This window comes from Haematobia irritans, chromosome 4, assembly GCF_050003625.1.
Source record: "Haematobia irritans isolate KBUSLIRL chromosome 4, ASM5000362v1, whole genome shotgun sequence".
NCBI classification, from domain to species: Eukaryota; Metazoa; Arthropoda; class Insecta; order Diptera; family Muscidae; genus Haematobia; species Haematobia irritans.
This window is the reverse complement of record NC_134400.1, coordinates 42,097,575-42,107,323: the sequence shown is the minus strand read 5'-3', so window position 1 is coordinate 42,107,323 and position 9,749 is coordinate 42,097,575. Positions and strand designations below refer to the sequence as shown.

General features: G+C 33.6%; 1 protein-coding gene across 2 annotated transcripts in view; it reads left to right on the top strand.

The window, feature by feature from the left end:
- Positions 1 to 4,249: 4,249 nt before the first annotated feature.
- The window catches only part of loaf (low-density lipoprotein receptor domain containing lost and found), a 242,989-nt gene continuing 237,489 nt past the window's right edge, over positions 4,250 to 9,749 (top strand). Inside the window, exon 1 of one of the 2 annotated variants that reach the window (XM_075305963.1) lies at positions 4,250 to 5,313. The gene's annotated coding sequence lies outside the window, so the exon portion shown is untranslated. Of the gene's footprint in view, positions 5,331 to 9,749 lie in introns of both variants that reach the window. The other variant, XM_075305964.1, reaches the window with a different exon arrangement.

Here is a 9,749-nt window from a genome sequence, read left to right as displayed (position 1 = left end):
TGAGGTTAGGATTTTCATGCATTAGTATTTGACAGATCACGTGGGATTTCAGACATGGTGTCAAAGAGAAAGATGCTCAGTATGCTTTGACATTTCATCATGAATAGACTTACTAACGAGCAACGCTTGCAAATCATTGAATTTTATTACCAAAATCAGTGTTCGGTTCATTTCATCATTGAATTTTATTACCAAAATCAGTGTTCGGTTCATTTCTGGTTGAATGGCTACGTAAATAAGCAAAATTGCCGCATTTGGAGTGAAGAGCAACCAGAAGCCGTTCAAGAACTGCCCATGCATCCCGAAAAATGCACTGTTTGGTGTGGTTTGTACGCTGGTGGAATCATTGGACCGTATTTTTTCAAAGATGCTGTTGGACGCAACGTTACGGTGAATGGCGATCGCTATCGTTCGATGCTAACAAACTTTTTGTTGCCAAAAATGGAAGAACTGAACTTGGTTGACATGTGGTTTCAACAAGATGGCGCTACATGCCACACAGCTCGCGATTCTATGGCCATTTTGAGGGAAAACTTCGGAGAACAATTCATCTCAAGAAATGGACCGGTAAGTTGGCCACCAAGATCATGCGATTTGACGCCTTTAGACTATTTTTTGTGGGGCTACGTCAAGTCTAAAGTCTACAGAAATAAGCCAGCAACTATTCCAGCTTTGGAAGACAACATTTCCGAAGAAATTCGGGCTATTCCGGCCGAAATGCTCGAAAAAGTTGCCCAAAATTGGACTTTCCGAATGGACCACCTAATACGCAGCCGCGGTCAACATTTAAATGAAATTATCTTCAAAAAGTAAATGTCATGGACCAATCTAACGTTTCAAATAAAGAACCGATGAGATTTTGCAAATTTTATGCGTTTTTTTTTTAAAAAAAGTTATCAAGCTCTTAACAAATCACCCTTTACTATCATACGGACCGACATTTAAGGTGTTTGACATATTTTGGACCTAAGCTATAGTGTCTGAGGGAAAAGCCATGCAACTCATCACTTATAATCATAGAATCCAATAGCTTTACACTCAATGCCTTACTCAGGGTCTTATTTGCTCTCAGTCAACTAAGAGTATTAGACCATTTCTTTATGGATGTCTAATGGATGGAAAATATAGAGAGATGAGAGGTTGAGAAAGAAGTGGGAGGCTTACTAAGAGTAGGGTCTCTTGTGAGTTTGGAAAATGGTCGTTTGTCATGATTAAATGGCGACTCACAAGAATTGTCATGAGTCAGGAGAAAAGTTGTTGTGAAGTTTGCGTGAATCCCAAAAATTCGTGGGTTTATTAATACGGATTTTCACTGCGTTAGTGAAATTTCACTCACGCGCATATCTCTATTCGGAAGATCAAGATTTTTACCACCCAGCAAAAAAATTTGGAAGTTCTTCTCAAAGCAAAACTTTAAAATAACTTCCAAAAATGCCCTCTCAAAGATGTTCTTTATTTCAACTGAACAGGAAGTTCATTTGAGTCAAATTTTTTATAACTCGCTTTTCTCATTTTTTTGAATGGGAAATTTATTTTTGTTTTATTTCAAATAGGTTAAAATCAGATTAAGAAATAATAAAATGTTTAAATTTTGCCGATAAAAATGTTAAATCCATTCTAGAAAAATTACGAATTTTTGAAAATATTTGATGTCCAAAATCATAAAAATTATTTATTTGTCAAAATATCACAACATTTCTTAATTCACATCCAAAACACTGAATGCGCCTCACACCTTAAGAAGTGATGCAAAATCAGTGCATCGGCTGGTGAAATGGTGGACATCCGTCCTATGACAAGCCCATGTTAAAGGAAGTCCTCAATTTCAACAGCCGTTGCACTGAATTTGCATCACTTCGTTGGGTTGATCCGAATTCAATGTTTTAGATGTGATTTTTAATACATTCTAACTCTTGTCTGGAACGTTTGACATCAAATATTTTCAAAAATTCACAATTTTTTCAGATTGGATTTAGCATTTTTTTCGATAAAAATTTAAATTATTTGTACCATTTTGTGAATTCTTACTCTGTTTTTAACCTATTTGAAACAAAAAAAATTTTAAATTACCCATTAAAAGTATGAGAAAACCAAGTTATAAAAAAATTGAATTAAAAGAACTTCCGGGGTAGTTAAAATAAAGAACATCACTGGGAGTGCATCTTCTGGAAGTGCTTTTAAAGTGTGCCTTTGGAAGAACTTCCAAATTTTTTTGCTGAGTGGGCATCCAAAAAATCATGATCTTCCTCAAGATGAAAGTGGGAAATAAAATTAGGATGGAGTTTAATGATCATTCTGACATGTCGTCTTTAAGAATACAGGGGTACTCAATATTAATATTCAATATACACGCAGAGAAATAATATGATCATTTCAAACCTGTTTCAAGACCATAATGTTACTTTTTAATGGGGAACATGGAACATTTTGGTCGCAAAAATATATTGTTTTCTCGACAAACATAATACATAATTTCCCAGAAAATAACATGGTTGTGACAAACATGTTACATTTTTTCCTTGTAAAAGTATTATCATGATTTTGAATCGTGTTTGAGGATCACCACTCTGGATGTACTCAATAGTAATTTCTTAATTGGCATATCGCATTCACCGCCCTATCAATGTGAATTCTCAGCTACGAAAACTTTGACAGCGACAATTAAATCCATGTCTTAATCAAAGTTCCTATCCTGATGAAACATTCATCATTACAGACACTAACATGGCATCACTTGTTGTTTGCCATAAAGAAAATACCATCCATTAAGTCTACATAGGGGTATGTTATTAACATTTTCCACTTATCTCAACACCTGTGTTAACATTGACAAGGGTTGCCTTGCCGCTAAATAAAGTTTTGACATTAATAAAATGACTTGGCTATGACATAACTGTTGACAATACAAAAACAAACCGAAAATAAAATGTTTAACATTGTGGCAATTTCAAATTTAATTAAAGACACGATTGTATGCCGCTTTTTATTCAATAGGAGGGTGAAATTAAATATCAAATAACATTAGCACAAGTATTGTGGGGTATTTGATTCTATTTTTTTTTTTTTGAGTAATAGAGGATATGCATTAACATTCTCTTTGAACTTAGCGGTATATTTAGTCAAAGAGAAAAAGAGAGAAAATGTGTGTGTGTGTAAAAACTTTGCCATATAGTGTTGGAGAGGGAAAGGGGTTGAATTTTTTTCTCTTTTCGATTGTAGCTATGGAGAAAATGCCGCTAAATAATGTAATTATTTGTAACCAAGGGTGGTGGACGAAATGAAGAGTAAATATTGGCATTGTCTTGCCAAAGGGAAGTCTAAAGGCAACCAAAATAAATTGAAGTAAAAGAAAATTGGAACGAGTATTCGTTAAACTTTGAAATATGAAAAAATATGGAGGGAAAGCCTTATGGAGTGTTAGAATTTAAACAACCCTTAGATTAAAAACAAAACAAAAATAAAGCAAATAGTTTAAAAAACATTCAGAAAAATAAAGCTGCAGTTAGTACAAAAAATGGAAATGACTTTAACGGCCATTTTCATGTAGCTCCGTTAGGCTTTAACTGCCAGTTAACAGAAAGTAAATTGCAAATATCTTCTCTTCAGTTAACTTTAACTGAAAAATTTCCAGCAGTTAAGCTCCTAACAGGCATATGGAATACATAGACAAGATGACAGATATGTCTCTAGTTCGGTTTAAAAGTTCGTTAGCTAACGTAGCACTAACGGAGCTTCATGAAAATGGGGGTAAATTAAATTAAAGAGGATCCGACTTTGAGATACCCTACCTCAGATATTGTCAATGTACTGATAAAAACAACGAAAGTCGATTTTCTATAATCGTCAATCACTAAATTGATTTACTTTTAATATTTTTCGAAAAATTGTTAATGTATAAAGTCGATTTCGAAAAATGATTCGAATTAGATCAGAAAGGTTAAGTTGATTTGAAAAAGCCGCAAAAAATATTAAATTGTTTTTTTTTTTTTTAATGTCGATTTTTTACCGCGTGTAGAAGCGGTATTTCATTTGGTATTCGTAGAGATTTGTTTGCTGTAGCGCACAAAAACAAACAGACTTCAGTCACAATTAAGGGGGTGGTTATTATTTGTTTGTGTCTTGTGAGTGTAGAAATGAGAAATGCCAAGATATCAATCTCCTCCAAGGGAATCAAGAAATTCACTTGCACAATGTTATTTAATGGAGAGTAGCAGTGTACAAAAGTGGTTGTTTTGGCACCATAGCCCTGAAGAAGTGGACAAGTGTTTTCGGGGTACTTAAAATTTAAGAAAAGCGAAAAAACAATAAAACAAAGAACGGCAAGATGTGAAAAATATACAATAAAATTTGCAACAATTTTAATAAGTGGAATTTGTATAAAAAGAAAAAAATAAAGCCAACAACAAAGAAATCCCTTCGATAGCCAGCTTGTCTTATAAGAAGACTCGGTTTTTTCCAATTGTCAATGTTTTTTCTTGACATTTTTAATTATGCCCGCGCTCATTTACCGTTTCTTTTTAATGCATTGCGGTCTTTCGATGAAAAAACACCGTTTTATATTAAAGTCATATATTGTTGTCTCTTTCACACACTACTGAACTTTAACAAGGACATAAGGCCAAGGAAAAACTCCACCATTATTGTAGAGTTACATGATATACACAGTGTTGGTCGTAGTCATAGTTGGTGTAGTTTCAACACAATCAGTGTATGGCAAGTCTCCCTGTGGGGAATTTTTGGATGTGGTGTAATTTGAGTTCTCTCCCTCTGTCTCTCACTAAAAACTCACTGTTGCTCTCTTATTTTCTTGGCGTGTAACCATAACTCTGTTTATGTTGTTTGTGGTGTTAAAGTAACGAGTATCTCTTGACAGTTGCTGCGGAAACTCGCTGCCAGTTGGTCTTATTAGAATGTTGAAGACTAAACGTAACTAACGGGGCTGGCGGATGCCCAAAACGGTTGATGATGGCTGCTTGTGTTCTAAAGTCAAATATATTAAAGTGAAGAATTTTGTGAGTGCTTTTGCGCTGAGGAAAAAAGTTTATGGAAAACCTTTTAATAAAAGCAAAACGCGTCGTGTAAATCTAACAAAATTAAAGAATAATTTCAAAAAATTTATCCTCGCTAGAAAAGTGTTTTTATTGAAGAAAAAGAAAATAAGAAAATAGCGATTTACGAAAAATAATTATGTGTCATACATAAACGTGTGGTTTTTCTGTTTGGAGTGCATATTTCTCAGATTGTAAGGCCGAAAAAGTCTATTTGTCCCAGAAAATTAAGTTTGGAAACGCCATCAAATACAGTTTTGGGAAGGTAAATACAATGGGAAGGTAAATTTAAATTTACAAAAAAAAAAAAAAACGAAAACCCCACACATACATGCCCAAAATAAAGTAAATTTTATTGTATAGCAAATGTGGGAGAAAAAGTTCATTCCCAAACTATTGAGTAAAAATGTTGTTTAGTTTTTGTGGAAATTTTGTTTTATAATATCCTTGAATGGGTGAAATATATTTATATATATTTATTTTTTATTATTTTATATTACATATTCAGAGCCATTTGTATTTCTTCCCTTTACACATGCACTCAGATACATACTCAGATATACGTTTGCAAATATACTACAGCAAAATCCTTGCTTAGCCATTCAAATGCATATACACAAACACACATACATATATTCTTAGGCCTACATTGATAAATCCTTGATAGTAGTTTAGCTATACTTTTTTATTTAAGTTTTTTTTTCTCCTTTACAGAGGGGGATTTCTATGCTATGTTAATACTCAAGAGATAGCTAGGGTTCTCTCTCCGTCACTGTTCCATAATAACTCTCTATCGTAAGTTTTACTGTTTCTCGCTCGCTCGCACTCTCTCTCTCGGTTTTGTAATTGTGAGTTATTATCCTACCATGGAAGTGTATATTCATGGCTTTGTTTAACGACACATTTGTAGCCGATATGGCCGCCATGACCATTATAGTATATTTTAGTAGTATCGCAAAATACTACCAATGTGCAGGATTGCCATATTAGTTTTATAAGCGAACGTAAAAGTGGCGGGAAAGTTGATATTGTGAGTGAGAAACTAATGCCGTTTTGTATCCTAATCGAAAACAGCGAGTAAAATGTCATTTTATATGATTTTTTTTTTAATTCTTGTAAAAATATTCTATATATAACTCTCAAAGGCCTATATTTTGTGGAAATTTGGCAGGTGCCCAGTTGTGTGTGGTTAATTTTAGTGCGTTACTATAGCAAACGTTTCACGACATGGAAAATGAAATCGTGCGATTTATAATTGGTGGTTGCGGAATTCGGGTGATTTCGGTGGGATTGTCATAGGACGGATGCCCGCCATTTCAACAGCCGTTGCATCCCTTCTTGAAGTGTGATACGAATTCAGTCTTTAGGATGTGAAATAAAAAATTTTGTGATATTTTGATAAATAAATAATTTTTAAAAGTATTTATGATTTTTAATGCATTCTAACGCTTGTCTGGACCTCAAACATTTTTTTCGACAAAAATTTAAATAATTTGTACCACTATATTAATCATGTTTTTAACATATTTGGAATAAAAAAAAGTTAAATTACCATTTAAAAATATGAATAAAGCGAGTTATAAACAAGTATATACAGCAGTAAGTTCGGCCGGGCCGAATCTTAAACACCCACCACCATGAATCAAATATTAGGGTTTCCTATGAAATTTCAGAGGGTTTGAGGACAGATCAAGCAGACCAGTACACTTCACGAAGATAAATTTATAGATTTTACCTATGAAGACTATATCAGATTCTTGATTTATAAGAACCATTTTTGTTTGAGTTTTAGAGGAATCGTTAACATCCCTTGTAAGTGTGCAAGAAAATTATAAAATAACGTCTTGATTTGAAATCTTAAATCAGTAGATTTTCACCCGAGAAATACAATCGGGAAATTTTCCATTGAGTTTCAAGCAATTTTCATGATCAGTGCGCCTTCTATACTCTCAAGAAGTGAAATCGGTCTATATGGAGGCATTACCAAATGGACCGATAAAAACTTAATCCGATACACGTTTTTGTGAGCCTTAAATACCAGAATATTTAAAATTTCAGGCAAATCGGATAAAAACTACGGTTTCTAGAAACCTAAGGAGTTAAATCGGGAAATCGTTCTTATGGGGGCTATACTAAAATGCGCACCGATACTCACCATTTTCGGCACACCTCTTTATGGCCCGAAAATACCTCCAGATTTCCAATTTCAGGCAAATTAGATAAAAACTACGGTTTCTATAAGCCCAAGAAGTAAAATCGGGACATCGGTCTATATGGGGGCTATACCAAAACATGGACCGATACTCACCATTTTTGACACACCTCTTTATGGTCATAAAATACTTCTAGATTTAAAATTTCAGGCAAATTGGATAAAAACTATGATTTCTATAAGCCCAAGACCCCAAATCGGGAGGTCGGTTTATATGGGGACCATATCAAAACCTTGACCGATATATCCCATCTTCAAACTTGACCTGCCTGCAGGCAAAAGACGAGCTTATGTAAAATTTCAGCACGATTGCTTCATTATTGAAGACTGTACCGTGATTACAACAGACAGACAGACAGACGGAAATGGTCATATCGTCTTAGAATTTCTCCCTGATCAAGAATATATATATATATATATATATATATATATATATATATATATATATATATATATATATATATATATATATATATATATATATATATATATATATATATATATATATATATATATATATATATATATATATATATATATATATATATATATATATATATATATATATATATATATATATATATATATATATATATATATATATATATATATATATATATATATATATATATATATATATATATATATATATATATATATATATATATATATATATATATATATATATATATATATATATATATATATATATATATATATATATATATATATATATATATATATATATATATATATATATATATATATATATATATATATATATATATATATATATATAGGCTTTAACTGCCACTTAACAGAAAGTAAATATCTTACCTCCGGTTAAGTTTAACTCAAAAATTTTCGTCAGTTAAGTTCCTAACTGGCCTATGGAATATAAAGGCAAGATGACTGCTTCATCTAAAGGGTGATTTGTTAAGAGCTTGATAACTTTTTTTTTAAAAAAAACGCATAAAATTTGCAAAATCTCATCGGTTCTTTATTTGAAACGTTAGATTGGTCCATGACATTTACTTTTTGAAGATAATTTCATTTAAATGTTGACCGCGGCTGCGTCTTAGGTGGTCCATTCGGAAAGTCCAATTTTGGGCAACTTTTTCGAGCATTTCGGCCGGAATAGCCCGAATTTCTTCGGAAATGTTGTCTTCCAAAGCTGGAATAGTTGCTGGCTTATTTCTGTACACTTTAGACTTGACGTAGCCCCACAAAAAATAGTCTAAAGGCGTCAAATCGCATGACCTTGGTGGCCAACTTACCGGTCCATTTCTTGAGATGAATTGTTCTCCGAAGTTTTCCCTCAAAATGGCCATAGAATCGCGAGCTGTGTGGCATGTAGCGCCATCTTGTTGAAACCACCTGTCAACCAAGTTCAGTTCTTCCATTTTTGGCAACAAAAAGTTTGTTAGCATCGAACAATAGCGATCGCCATTCGCCGTAACGTTGCGTCCAACAGCATCTTTGAAAAAATAAGGTCCAATGATTCCACCAGCGTACAAACCACACCAAACAGTGCATTTTTCGGGATGCATGGGCAGTTCTTGAACGGCTTCTGGTTGCTCTTCACTCCAAATGCGGCAATTTTGCTTATTTACGTAGCCATTCAACCAGAAATGAGCCTCATCGCTGAACAAAATTTGTCGATAAAAAAGCGGATTTTCTGCCAACTTTTCTAGGGCCCATTCACTGAAAATTCGACGTTGTGGCTCGTTAGTAAGTCTATTCATGATGAAATGTCAAAGCATACTGAGCATCTTTCTCTTTGACACCATGTCTGAAATCCCACGTGATCTGTCAAATACTAATGCATGAAAATCCTAACCTCAAAAGAATCACCCTTTATAATACGGTTTAAAAGTTGGTTAGTTAACGGAACACTAACGGAGCTTTATGAAAATGGGGGTTAAATAGAGTCATTTCTATACGATAACAAGTCAATATAAGAACCAAAAAGTCTGCGTTCAGTAATTAAAAACAACAAAAAGAGTTATTTAAATAGCAAAATAAAGACATAATAACATATTTCTAATATTTGGTAGGATAGCCACCTTGTTTTAAGACTGCAGCTAGTCTATGTGGCATGGAGTTTACCAACTTCGCTGTTTCTTCAGTTGTTATTTTCGCCCATTCTGTCTGCATGACATTTCGTAACATCTCCTTGCTGGTTATACTATGCTGACGAATTCGTTGCTATAATAGATCCCAAAGATGCTCAATGGGGTTGAGATCAGGTGATTGGGGTTTTAAGCTGCTTTGGTGTATTATACAGAAGCCAAAGCCTGACAACCTCCGATTTATGCTTTGGATCGTTATCTTGTTGGAACCAAAATGTCGTTGCTAAATAATGTCGTAGTTTAGCAGCACTTGGTACCAATTTTTTTTTCGAAATGTTGAGATAACCCCATTTATCCATTTTGGATTCAATAAAATCTAATTGACCCACTCCACTAGCAGCCATACACCCCCACACC